The 14,322-nt window shown below is 42.8% G+C and overlaps 1 protein-coding gene and 1 long non-coding RNA gene across 5 annotated transcripts in view; both read right to left on the reverse strand.

Moving 5' to 3' along the window:
- Nucleotides 1-14,322, reverse strand: part of LOC106601628 (sialoadhesin) — a 63,329-nt gene that overhangs the window by 24,749 nt on the left and 24,258 nt on the right. The window lies entirely within an intron of this gene.
- On the reverse strand, nt 5,926-12,989 carry LOC106601637 (uncharacterized). The gene is made up of 3 exons (XR_006763660.1): nt 12,836-12,989; nt 12,226-12,573; nt 5,926-6,043 (listed from the first exon to the last, which is right to left on the reverse strand). It is a non-coding gene; the product is annotated as an uncharacterized lncRNA (long non-coding RNA).

Raw genomic sequence — 14,322 nt, forward strand, 5'->3', positions numbered from 1 at the left:
CACTTTAGAATAACTCATAATGATGTTTTGACAGACAGATGGATGTCCTTACCCTGTGGAGGCGTACTGGGAGGCTGAGGAGGTGATGAGGCCTATAGGGTTGGTCCTCTGAGGAGAGGGAGGGGTTCTCTACAGCCAGCAGTCTAGGTACCTGATCACCAGCCTAGTGCTCTCCAGTTCCACCCCCTGGACAGGAGGACAAACAGCAGCAACAGTCAAAATATTTAGAATGGAACCAATAGCAAAGTCCCAAAAGTACAATGGAACCAAAAGCATTGTCCCAAAAGTAAAATGGAGCCAATAGATTAGTCTCAAAAGTACAAGAAAAGGTTCACTTATTATTTGTAAAACCAGAGAGTCATTCTAATGTACTATCTTTGGTGAAACGTAGCTAAACCTCACAATAAATCATTATTAGATGTACAGTATGTATTTCTATATTGTTGTAATACTTGCTGTCTGGGTACCTGATCACCAGCCTGGTGCTCTCCAGCTCCACCCCCTGGACAGGAAGACAAACCGCAGGCATAGTCCAAATACATACAAATGAACCAGTAGCATGGTCCCAAAAGTACAATGGAACTAATAGCATTGTCCCAAAAGTACAATGAAACCAATAACATTGCATTGGATTTTATTACCGGCTTGTTTTTCATTTGCCGCCAGAAAGGAGTTGAATCGTTGTACTTTTCTCTCTGTGTTGGACTGTGATACTATTTATGTGCAAGACTCATGCTCTCCACCGAAGGCTCTTGACTCTGTGTATCATGCAGAGACGTCTAACTCACCATTGTGATCTCTACAGTGCTGTCAGGTGGACATCAGTAGCAACACGCAGGCTCAAACACTGGTACATTCTTATTTAGAAGACCATTTAAGGAAAACTGCCATGTTATATATGCTCTCTTCTAGCATGAAATGAGAACACATACAAACTCAGATCTCAATCTTGTTTTATGCTAACAGTTCTGAAAATTAGAACCAAACATGAAAAAAAGTATTTTCATTTCATTATTCAGCCCCTTGATATTAGAATGTCCTCCATTGGAGGAGTTCAAAGGACAAATAGATGAACAGGTTATTGAGATATGTAGCTGTTTCTAGTTGTCAGCCCATGTCACTAGTTTGTATTGCCTTATTTTAAGCCCCCGTCCCCACAGGAGACCTTTTGCCTCTTGCCAGGCCGCCATTGTAAATAAAAATTTGTTCTTAATTGACTTGCCTGGTTAAATAAAGATTATCCAAAAGTGCAATGGAACCAATAGCATAGTCCCAAAAGTACAATAGAACCAATAGCACAGTCCTAAGCGTACAGTGGAACCAATAGTATAGTCCCAATAGTACAATGGGACCAATGGCATAGTCCCAAAAGTACAATTGAACCAATAGCATGGTCCCAAAAGTACACACTCCTTAAGGTCAAGCTAAAAAATTGATAGCACATCTCACATAGTTCAATGCATATGACAGCATTATGTTTCATCCCACCACTCACCTTTAGCCTCTCCAAGGTGCAAGTGGACACGTTGGGATTCTTGAAGTTGACAAAGGCACATAATCTCTCTTGTAGAACTCTGATACTCTCTCTCTCCCCACAACTACAGTACATAAACTAGATTTAGAATGTAGAACGTTGATACTCTCTCTCTCCCCACAACTACAGTACAGAATAAAGAATTAGAATGTAGAACTCTGATACTCTCTATCTCCCCACAACTACAGTACAGAATAAAGAATTAGAATGTAGAACTCTGATACTCTCTATCTCCCCACAACTACAGTACAGAACATAGATTTAGAATGTAGAACTCTGATACTCTCTATCTCCCCACAACTACAGTACCGAATAAAGAATTAGAATGTAGAACTCTGATACTCTCTATCTCCCCACAACTACAGTACAGAACATAGTTTGTATCAAAGTTCTACCTTCTAATTATATCTCCACACAACTAAAGTACAGAATGTAGGAGAGGAAGGGAGGGAGGTGACCACAGTCAAAATACAATGCATATAGGAACAGGGTGCTATTTGAGACAGCCTATAGAACCTATAACTTTAGGAATATATACTGTGGAATAACCTGAATTAAACATACCCACCCACTGGAGTCCTGAGGGGAGGAGAGGACCACCACTGGAGTCATGAGGGGAGGTGAGGTCCACCACTGGAGTCCTGAGGGGAGGAGAGGTCCACCACTGGAGTCCTGAGGGGAGGAGAGGTCCACCACTGGAGTCCTGAGGGGAGGAGAGGTCCACCACTGGAGTCATGAGGGGAGGAGAGGCCTACCACTGGAGTCCTGAGGGGAGGAGAGGTCCACCACTGGAGTCAAGAGGGGAGGTGAGGTCCACCACTGGAGTCAAGAGGGGAGGTGAGGTCCACCACTGGAGTCCTGAGGGGAGGAGAGGTCCACCACTGGAGTCCTGAGGGGAGGAGAGTTTCGCCACTGCAGTCCTGAGGGGAAGAGAGGTCCACCACTGGAGTCCTGAGGGGAGGAGAGGTCCAGCATGTATTTCATGTACAGCATGTATTTCATTATTGTTGTAGTGTTTTGGGTAAATCAGAAATCAAACTCCTCTAATAATGGCTATGCTCCCTGTGGTGGGTTCTGGTAGTGCAGTCTGTCTATACAATACCCCCTGTGGTGGGGTCTGGTAGTGCAGTCTGTCTATACAATACCCCCTGTGGTGGGTTCTGGTAGTGCAGTCTGTATATACAATACCCCCTGTGGTGGGGTCTGGTAGTGCAGTCTGTCGATACCATACCCCCTGTGGTGGGGTCTGGTAGTGCAGTCTGTCTATACAATACCCCCTTTGGTGGGTTCTGGTAGTGCAGTCTGTCTATACAATACCCCTGAGGTGGGGTCTGGTAGAGCAGTCTGCATATACAATGCCCCTTTGGGGGGGTCTGGTAGTGCAGCCTGTCTATACTATGGCGGGTAGCCTAGCTGTTAGAGCTGAGTTTAGGAAACGCTGGCCTAGCCACTCATGGTTAAATGATTCAATGCCACCATCATGTGTCTAATAGGCAGAAATACAAGAAACAAGAGCTGAGTGGAAATAGTTATGAATCAGTGTATAATTAGTTAATCAAATAATCTATGTATTTATTGTCTTAAATGTTGATCTTGTTTACAACATGATGCTTATACTGTATTGACACTAAACCACACAGTAAAAACTGCAAAGGTAAACATGTATTTAACGTATATAAAGTACGTAATAATAAAAAATGTGATGACAAAACAAGTGATATCATGACACTGAACAATATAGCATTACATAATATACAATTATAATGAATATAAAATGTAAAAAACTGCAACTGTTTAAATGTATGTAATGTACTGATTACATTTTTTTTAAATAAAAAAACAATATCGTATTGCATAATATTTTTTACCTTTATTTAACTAGGCAAGTCAGCTAAGAACAAATTCTTATTTTCAATGACGGCCTAGGAACAGTCTTGTTCTGCCTTGTTCTTGTTCAGGGGCAGAACGACAGATTTATACCTTGTCAGCTCAGGGATTCAATCTTGCAACCTTCAGGTTACTAGTCCAACGCTCTAACCTCTTCAGAGGGAGATTCCCCTCACATTCTGAAAGAAGACATACTGAATTAGCGCTCCCTCTAAAATGTTTATGGACACACACACACACACACACACACACACACACACACACACACACACACACACACACACACACACACACACACACACACACACACACACACACACACACACACACACACACACACACACACACACACACACTTACTGCCAGGGTGTCATACTCTGGTGACCTGGTCTTCATGTTCAGAGGTGTGTACATGTCACTGTTGGGGTCACTGGTAGGGTCAGGATGGACATTCTGTGGACAGAGAGAGAGAAAGATGGAGTTGGAGAGAGGAAATGCATGACTTCATTGAGACACTAGTCTTTCTAAAACGTATAAAACAAACACACTAACAAACAATCAAAATGAATTATAAGAGACTTACTGCCAGAGTGTCATAGTCAGGGGACATGGTCCTCATGTTCAGACCTGTGTACGTGTCACTGTTACAGTCAGGACGGACACTCTGTGGAGAGAGAGAGAGAGATAGAGATAGATAGAGAGATAGAGAGAGAGATAGAGAGATAGAGAGAGAGATAGAGAGAGATAGAGAGATAGAGAGAGAGAGAGATAGATAGATAGATAGATAGATAGATAAAGAGATAGAGGGAGATAGAGAGATAGATAGATAGATAGAGAGATAGAGAGAGAGAGAGAGAGAGAGAGAAAGGTAACAATTAAAATAGTATGAAAGAGACTGTAGTGACACAGTAAATGAATGAAAATGGAGTTGTAACTCAGGGTTTCCCAAACTCAGAGCTGGGCCCTGCACACTTTGATCTCAGAGCTGCACATTTTTTTTCTTATTTTTTTTTCTTCTACTGCATCATTGATTGTATGTTGTTTTACTCCATGTGTAACTCTGTGTTTTTGTATGTTGTCGAACTGCTTTGCTTTATCTTGGCCAGGTCGCAATTGTAAATGAGAACTTGTTCTCAACTTGCCTACCTGGTTAAATAAAGGTGAAATAAAAATGTAAAAAAACATTTTGTTTTTTGCCCGAACACTACACAGCTGATTCATATAATCAAAGACTGATGAGTTGTTGGGGGGGGGGTCCTGGTGTAACTGATATAAACACCTGTGTGTCTGCTGTGGCATCACTTCCTCCTGTGGATCTCCTGTAAAGAGGGACAGAGTGAGTTCTGCTCTCTACTGACCTCTAGTGGAAGTTGATATGTTACCAATATAGTTTAGTAGTTAAGGGCTTTGGGCCAATAAATAAATGAATGAAGTTAATAACAAATCAGAGTGATAAGGTGAAAGAATAATACAAATATCAATTTTCCCTTCTTCACTATACCTGAACCACATGAGTCCAGAGAGACAGAGGATGAGAACCAGAACAACCACTATGATTCCTACAGCAGCAGTCAGAACTGAGGTCTGTTTCTCTATAATATTATATGGATGATACGAGTACTGGCATTTTATAAACTGAAAATAAACATAGTCCAGGACAATAATACAACATTTGTTAACTGATCTAATCTCAACGTATATATAATTATAAAACAAAGTCTGATAAGCCAATGTATAATTATTAATATGAGCATAAAATGTCATTTTGTATTGAAATATTGAAGATGAAAGTTCACCTGGTAAAATGATCATCAGAGCTGTAGAGTTCCTAGATCCTCTTCCATTCTGGGCCTCACAGTGGTAATGTCCATTGTCCTTAGACTTGAACTTACTTATGTTGTACATCTGTCCAAATCCATTTAGAAAAGTCTCATTTTGAAAGTACCAGGTGTATTTGTCCACAGGTGGGTTGGCATCACTGCTGCAGGTCAGAGTCACTGAACTGCCCTCCACTATTTCACCAGAGGGACTGACTGACACTGAGGTGTTCTTTGGAGCATCTAGTGAAGCAGAATTTGTCAGAGGGTTAGGACAGTAGTATACTACCTCAAATGACGTCATGTGTAAAATAAATGATATCTAAATTCAGAGGACTATCTAAAACTATCACTTACAAAAAACATGAACAAGAATACATTTGGAGATACTTTAGGACCAGAGTGTCTACTAAACTATACTTCAAGTGTTTGAGGTACTGAACATTCTAACTATAGACATGCATACATCTATGACATTGTCTGTAATTTCTATGTAATGATGAATATTAAAGTATTACCCTTCTCATTGACCTTAAATGATTGATACTTTCTAAGTAGTTTAATTCGTACTCACACACTGCAGGAGAGTGGAGACCCTCATGACCTTCAACAGAACAGGAGTAACTGTCCTCAGAATCACCCAACACTACTAGGGTATTACTAGAGTATTGTTGGGAAGTGGGCTCATCTAGACGTTGTCCGTTCTTATACCAGATGTAGGTGGGGTTGTCAGTCAGAGTACAGGTGGTGATACAGGTCAGTGTCTTCTGTCCCTCTGCAGCAGGAGTCACCTTCACCTGCAGACCTGAAACAATATGTATAAAACCACATACACCTCTGTGTTAACAGGATGGTTCATTTATTTTCTCCTGTAATTCAATATGATTTACAGTTGTATCATACAGTGTAGTATTACCTGTGACAGACAGAGTTGTTCCTGGGAAACTATGACCCCATTCAAAGTTGTCTGTTTTAGAAGTGAAGCGATGCTCAGCTGAGTCCTCCTCTCTCAGATCTGTGATTCTCAGGGTGAAGGGACCTCTGTATGTTCCAGTGTACTTCACACGACCTGTATACCCTGGGTCTCTGGTTAGGTCTTCAGGGGTCGACTTATCACTTCTAAACCAGAATGTTGATGTGGTGGAATAATAACCAACATAAGTACAGGATATGTCCACTGTTGACCCCTTCAAGACACAGATTCTCCTCTTGGTGTAAGTTACTCTGCTGCAGTCCTGACCCTGAACACCTGAAACACAGTGACATAACAAGAGAACAACTGGTTTTTATTCTCAGTTCTTTCTAGAAATGCTAAAAGTTCTCCTACTACAAAGTGAAACTAGCACAGACACAGATAATCAGTTTTACAGTTTTACAGTGATGTATTAGGGACAGATTTATTTATTTATTGCTTTGGGGAGGATGGAGTGTTTTTTTACATTCAGCCCAGGATCTCCACATCCGGCTTCTTGACCTGCGGGATCATCTGAGAACAGCCACCCAGACAGCTGATGAAAGTGAGGAGTATTTCTGTCTGTAATAAAGCCCTTTTGTTGTGAAAAACTCAGTCTGATTTGCTGGGCCAGGCTCCCCAGTGGGTGGGCCTATGCCCTCAAGCCCACCCATGGCTGCGACCCTGCCCAGTCATGTGAAATCCATAGATTAGAGCCTAATTGATTTATTTCAATTGACTGATTTCTTTATATGAACCCTAACTCAGTAAAATATTTGAAATTGTTGCATGTTGCGTTTGTTTTTGTTCAGTATAATTGTATATGTATTTATGTATAACATAGGGACCACAATGGAAATACGTCCCTGACTTTATTGTGCAATCGTGGTCACTTCAAAAAATATTGTGTATGTATGTCTTTTTTTTACTGACTGTCACAAGGGTCGTCGAAAGGGGACCAAGGCGCAGCGTGTAAAGTGCTGATAACACTTCAACAAAATAACACTTCAACAAAATAACAAAAACGACAGCCAACAGTTCCGTCAGGTCATAGACAAAACGGAAAACAACTACCCACAAAACCCAAAGGAAAAACAGGCTGCGTAAGTATGGCTTCCAATCAGAGACAACGATAGACACCTGCCTCTGATTGGAAACCATACCCGGCCAAAACATAGAAAACAAAACATAGAAATCTAGAAAAAACCCACATATAAACAGAAAACCCCAAACCACCCAAAACAACCACCTGTCACGCCCTGACCACTCTACTATGGAAAATGACCTCTTACAAGGGTCAGGATGTGACAGTACCCCCCCCAAAGGTGCAGACCCCGACTTCACCCAAACAAAAATCAACAAAAACAACCCAAAACAGAAAGGGAGGGAAGGGAGGGTGACAAACATCTATGGCGGCTCATGTGCTACACCCGGACCCTTCCTCTCCCTCCAATCCTCCAGCAACAGAGGTGGCTCCAGCTCAGGGCGTAACCCCCGTTCTGCCCACAGATCCCTCCGCTTCTGTAACACTGGCCTGTGGATCATTATCGGAGGAATCGGATTGTAGGTCATTACCGGAAGCTCTGTGCTGTAGACCACCGCTGGAGGTTCTGACCTACAGCCCGCCGCTGGATGATATGGGCTGCAGGCCACCACTGGAGGATCCGGGCTGCAGGCCGCCGCTGGAGGATCCGGGCTGCAGGCCACCACTAGAGGATCTGGGCTGCAGGCAGCCGCTGAAGGCTCCGGGCTGCAGACCGCCGCTTGAGGCTCCAGGCTGAGGAGCGTCGCTGGAGGCTCCGGGCTGAGGACCGTCGCTGGAGGGAGAGTGCGCGGAGCAGGCACAGGGTACACTGGGCCTTGGAGGCGCACTGGAGGTCTGGCTCGATGTTGGCCATAGCCCGGCAAGGGCGGGGAGCTGAAAAAGGCCACACTGGGTTGAGCTGGCGAACTGGGGTTACCGTGCGTAGAACTGGCGCAGGATAACCTGGGCCGAGGAGACGCACCGGAAACCAGGAACGCTGAGCTGGCGCACTCCTTCCTGGATGAATGCCAACTCTAGCACGGCAGCGGTAAGGAGCTTGCACCGAGTGCACCGGGCTGTGAGTGCACATGGGAGTTAGCTCAGGTCTTAACCTTGCCTTAGCCATTCTACCCGTGTGCCCCCCCCCCCAAAAAAAATGTTTGCCGCTGCCTCTCGGCCTCCAGTTGCTTGCCTAGTCGTTCCTCCCAGTATCGCCGTTCTGCCCTCGCTGCCTCTATCTCCTCCAGCGGGCGGCGATATTCTCCCGGCCTTGTCCACGGTCCTGCCCCATCTAGGATCTCCTCCCAGGTCCACTCCTCTGAGCCATACTGCTTAGTCCCGCTCATCCTCCTGGAGAATGCACGCTGCTTGGTCTTCTTGTGGTGGGTAGTTCTGTCACAGACGTCATAATGAGTCGACCAAGGCGCAGCATGTAAAGTGCTCATATTTCCTTTATTAATGATAACACTTCAACAAAATAACAAAAACGACAGCCAACAGTTCCGTCAGGTACATAGACAAAACGGAAAACAACTACCCCCAAAACCCAAAGGAAAAACAGGCTGCCTAAGTATGGCTTCCAATCAGAGACAACAATAGATACCTGCCTCTGATTGGAAACCATACCCGGCCAAAACATAGAAAATAAAACATAGAAATAGAAATCTAGAAAAAACCCACATATAAACAGAAAACCCAAAACCACCCAAAACAACCACCTGTCACGCCCTGACCACTCTACTATGGAAAATGACTTCTTAGAATGGTCAGGACGTGACACTGACAAATAAAATCAATCAGTCAATCAATCCGAACTGTGCAGCAGCCATTTGATGAATGGAAAGAGACATTTGTTACAAAACACCAAAAAGTTTAATGACATTCAGAGATTGTCAAGCCAAGCCTTCGATACTCGGTAAGACTACAAGGTAGGGAGGGATGTATTCTCTGTTTGTCCAGATTTACATTGTCTATTTATTGTGGCGTTGAAAACACAAACCATGATATTTAAGTGCCCGAAGTTTGTACGCTTTGCTTATTGGTTGTGTGGTGCATTGGCACAGAAACCTGTTGGTGGAAAATGTATTCCATATATTTTGTATATGATCGTAGTGTAATGAAACAGGCAGGCAGGGTGAGCTTGTCTGTAGTGATTGGGAACTGTCAAACTTCTGGTCCGCAGCCCTGCGTGGCATCGACCATGCCACAAAAGCATGCTGAAGTGGCAAAGTCGATATTCACGTTTATGAATACAGTTATTTTTATTTGTCGCCGTAAACATTATTTTGCATGAATTATATGAGGAGGAGGGTGTTCAATTTATTTTACAGTACAATAGGAGGGTCATGTGAAAATATTTTCAACTTTGGAGACCAGCCCCATTCCATGCCGTCCCTTAAAACCTGTTGGGGATAGGGGGCAGTATTTGCACAGCCAGATAAAAAACGTACCCGATTTAATCTGGTTACTACTCCTGCCCAGTAACTAGAATATGCATATAATTGTTTGATTTGGATAGAAAACACCCTAAAGTTTCTAAAACTGTTTGAATGGTGTCTGTGAGTATAACAGAACTCATTTGGCAGGCCAAAACCTGAGAAGATTCCAAACAGGAAGCGCTCTCTCTGACCATTTCATGGCCTTCTTGATCATCTCTAACCAAAACAGGGGATCTCTGGCATAACGTGACATTTTCTAACGCTCCCATAGGCTCTCAGAAGGCGCCAGAAAGATGAATGGTGGCTTTGCAGGCCCTGGCTGAAAAACATTAGCGCATTTTGATAGTGGTCGATCTGAGGACAATGAGACTGGAGGCGCGTGCACGAGCCGACACCATGTTTACTTTCTCTCTCTTTGAACGAAAACAACGACTCCCGGTCGGAATATTATCGCTTTTTTACGAGAAAAATTGCATAAAAATTTATTTTAAACAGTGGTTGACATGCTTCGAAGTACGGTAATGGAATATTTAGACATTTTTTGTCACGAAACGCGTCGGGCCCTTCTTTACCCTTCGGATAGTGTCTTGAACGCACGAACAAAACGCCGCTATTTGGATATAACTATGGATTATTTGGGACCAAACCAACATTTGTTATTGAAGTAGAAGTCCTGGGAGTGCATTCTGACGAAGAACAGCAAAGGTAATCAAACTTTTCTAATAGTAAATCGGAGTTTGGTGAGTACCACACTTGGTGGGTGTCAAAATAGCTAGCCTGTGATGGCCGGGCTATCTACTCAGAATATTGCAAAATGTGCTTTCACCGAACAGCTATTTTAAAATCGGACATAGCGAGTGCATAAAGGAGTTCTGTATCTATAATTCTTAAAATAATTGTTGTGTTTTTTGTGAACGTTTATCGTGAGTAATTTAGTAAATTCACCGGAAGTGTTCGGTGGGAATGCTAGTCACATGCTAGTCACATGCTAATGTAAAAAGCTGGTTTTTGATTTAAATATGAACTTGATTGAACAAAACATGCATGTATTGTATAACATAATGTCCTAGGATTGTCATCTGATGAAGATCATCAAAGGTTAGTGCTGCATTTAGCTGTGGTTTGGGTTTATGTGACATTATATGCTAGCTTGAAAAATGGGTGTCTGATTATTTCTGGCTGGGTACTCTGCTGACATAATCTAATGTTTTGCTTTCGTTGTAAAGCCTTTTTGAAATCGGACAGTGTGGTTAGATTAACGAGAGTCTTGTCTTTAAACTGGTGTAAAATAGTCATATGTTTGGGAAATTGAAGTTATAGCATTTTTAAAGTTTTTGTATTTCGCGCCACGCTCTACCATTGGATATTTGGCGAGGTGTTCCGGTAGCGGAACGTCTGTCCTCAACATTAATAAACATTTTAAGACTCCAACCATCTTCCTCCTGTGTCTGCATTTGGGTCTTGCCTTGTGCCTTGATAGAAACATTGGTGTTTTTACGCAATAAATTACTAGGAGGTTATACATATGGAGTGTCTTTGTTGTTATAGCTTACAGTTTATTCCCCTTTAGTCAGCACAATAAATAATTTTCTCTGGGTGTGCGCCAGCTCATTATTTGTATTAGATTAATACAAATCAAGACAATATCCAGACCTAAAGGGACAATGAAGATTAATCATGTAACGCGGGTCGTATAAAGGGGACAAGGCACAGCGTGTAGAGTGCTCATACTTTACTTTAATGAAAAAACACTTAAACAAAAACAACAAAATGACAGCCAACAGTTCCGTCAGGTATACTAAGAAAACGGAAAACAACTACCCACACCAACACAGGAAAAACAGGCTGCCTAAGTATGGCTTCCAATCAGAGACAACGATAGACAGCTGCCTCTGATTGGAAACCGTACCTGGCCAAAACATAGAAAACAAAAACATAGAATGCCCACCCACCTATCACACCCTGACCTAACTAAACAGAGAAATCACAGCTCTCCTAGGTCAGAGCGTGACAGTACCCCCCCCCCCAAGGTGCAGACTCCTGGCCGCAAATCTGAACCTATTGGGGAGGGTCCAGGTGGGCAACCATATTTGGCGGCGGCTCTGGTTCCGGGCGTAGAACCCCCCCTGCCCACTGATCCCCCCCGCTTCTGTGTGTCCGGAGGAACCAGACCGTGGGTCATCGCCGGAGGCTCTGAAACGGCAACCGCCACTGAAGACTCTGAGCTGAAGGCCGCCACTGAAGATTCTGGGCTGCGGATCGCAGTATGGCTTCCAATCAGAGACAACGATAGACAGCTGCCTCTGATTGGAAACCATACCTGGCCATAACACCCTGACCTAACTAAACAGAGAAAACACAGGTCTCCTAGGTCAGAGCGTGACAAAACAGAATATCAGACAAGAGCATGTTACCTGTTACAGACAGAGTGACTCCAGGATCACCAGTATATAGAATGTTACTGTACCTGTTACAGACAGAGTGACTCCAGGATCACCAGTATATAGAATGTTACTGTACCTGTGACAGACAGAGAGACTCCAGGATCACCAGTATATAGAATGTTACTGTACCTGTTACAGACAGAGTGACTCCAGGATCACCAGTATATTTCCCTCCAGTCTGATCTGTTATAAATCTGAACTTGTACGTAGCTGAGTCACTCTCTCTCAGGTCTCTGATTGTCAGGGTGTGATCATTGTTCTTATCTCCCTGGTAAGTCATACGACCTTAGTAGTCTGGGTCATCACTCAGACTCAAAGGATTACCCTCACCATCATTTTTAGTGAACCAGAATGTTGCTGTGACTGTATGACCACTGGGATATGTGTAAGAGCAGGACAGCTCCACTTTTGACCCCTTAAAGGCACAGATACTCTTCTTGGTGTAAGCCACACTCCAGCCATTCTGACCCAGTACCACTGAAACATTCACACAACACAAGTGTATTACCTATTGGCTTACACTAACAGTAGGGTGTGTCCACACTTTTTGTCTCTAGTTTCTGAGATGAGTGTAAATGGTATCCACAGCTACACTTATCGAGGTGTGAAATGCAGCTATAAAAGTGAAGTGGAGATTCCTAACAGGCGACATCACTGAACACACCAGAATAACATTAAGATCGGTATTCTTTCAGAAATGTCTAAGGATACTATAATACAATTATGAATAATAACATACCTTTCACAGACCGGAGAAAGACCACCAACACACTTCCTGCTGTTCTCAAGGCCATTGTTGCATCTCCCACCCTGCAGTCTTAGAAACATAAACAACAACTCACTCTATAGCTGGTGAATAACTCCACCTGATACATTGAAGTAGAAACTGTAAATGGGGTACAGGGCCTCATTACTGGAAATGAACCAAGCTCACATTGTTTTGTGCTGTATTGTGTTACGGATGTAGGATCTTAATTTGATCACTCTTTAGTTGTAGAGAATTTTCCTTCTCAGCAGGAACTGCAATCTTGTAGTGTATTCAAGATTTAAAGTTTAAAGTTTGTAATTTCAACTGTCAGACTTCATTTTCCCTAATGAAAACTGTGTCAACCACCACATTAATTATAATCCACATAATAATTCACTTTTCCTGTTGCTGCAGGATTACTTGTAAGATCCTACATATGTATATGGTTGTGTGAATACTGTCTGTCTATTGTACTGTAAACACATATTTCTACATTGATTATTCTGAAGCTGTTTTATTCTCAGAACCCCAAATATAGGAGGATAAATGTTCAATCCTCTACGGTCCGTCAAGCTGTACAGCAGCCTAAAGACTGACCACCAGGTTCAATGATAACTCCTATCCCCAAGCTGTGAGGCTAAACAGTAAGTGACTCTCACTCACTCACTCACTCACTCACTCACTCACTCACTCACTCACTCACTCACTCACTCACTCACTCACTCACTCACTCACTCACTCACTCACTCACTCACTCACTCACTCACTCACTCACTCACTCACTCACTCACTCACTCACTCACTCACTCACTCACACTCACACTCACACTCACACACACACCTTTTATATAATAATTATATGGACTGGGGGCCCTGATCCTAGATCAACACTGTGGCAATGAGACACTTTATGAATACTGGCCCTGATGTAATCACCAAAACACAGCTCAAAACATAACAAGAAGTAAAATTATACATTACCCTCAAGTATATGACTAATGACTAAAAACAAATAACCAAAAATTATATTTTAATATTTTGTCAAGTGTACTTACATAGGTAAGTGAAGGGGAGAGGTCTTGTACAATGAGTTAACTTACTGGCAGTGCATGGAAAGTGACATTATGTCACGTCCTGACCAGCAGATGGAGCTATTGTATTAGTTTTGGGGTCAGGACGTGGCAGTTTTGTGTATGTGAATGATTGTGTTGTTGATTGGGACTTCCAATTGAAGGCAGGTGTGTTGAGTTGCCTTTGATTGGAAGTCCTATATAGGTGTGTGTGTTTTTCTTTGGGGTTGTGGGTGGTTGTTTTTGCACTGCGTTTCTAGCCTGCAGAACTGTTGCTGCTGTCACCGTTATTGTTTTGTCAAGTGGATGCTTTACTCCTTTTTTAAAATTAAATATGAGTATTCACATACCTCCTGTGCCTTGGTCTTCTCTCCATGACAACTTCTGTTACACATTAAGTGTGAATTC

This window comes from Salmo salar, unplaced genomic scaffold, assembly GCF_905237065.1.
Source record: "Salmo salar unplaced genomic scaffold, Ssal_v3.1, whole genome shotgun sequence".
NCBI classification, from domain to species: Eukaryota; Metazoa; Chordata; class Actinopteri; order Salmoniformes; family Salmonidae; genus Salmo; species Salmo salar.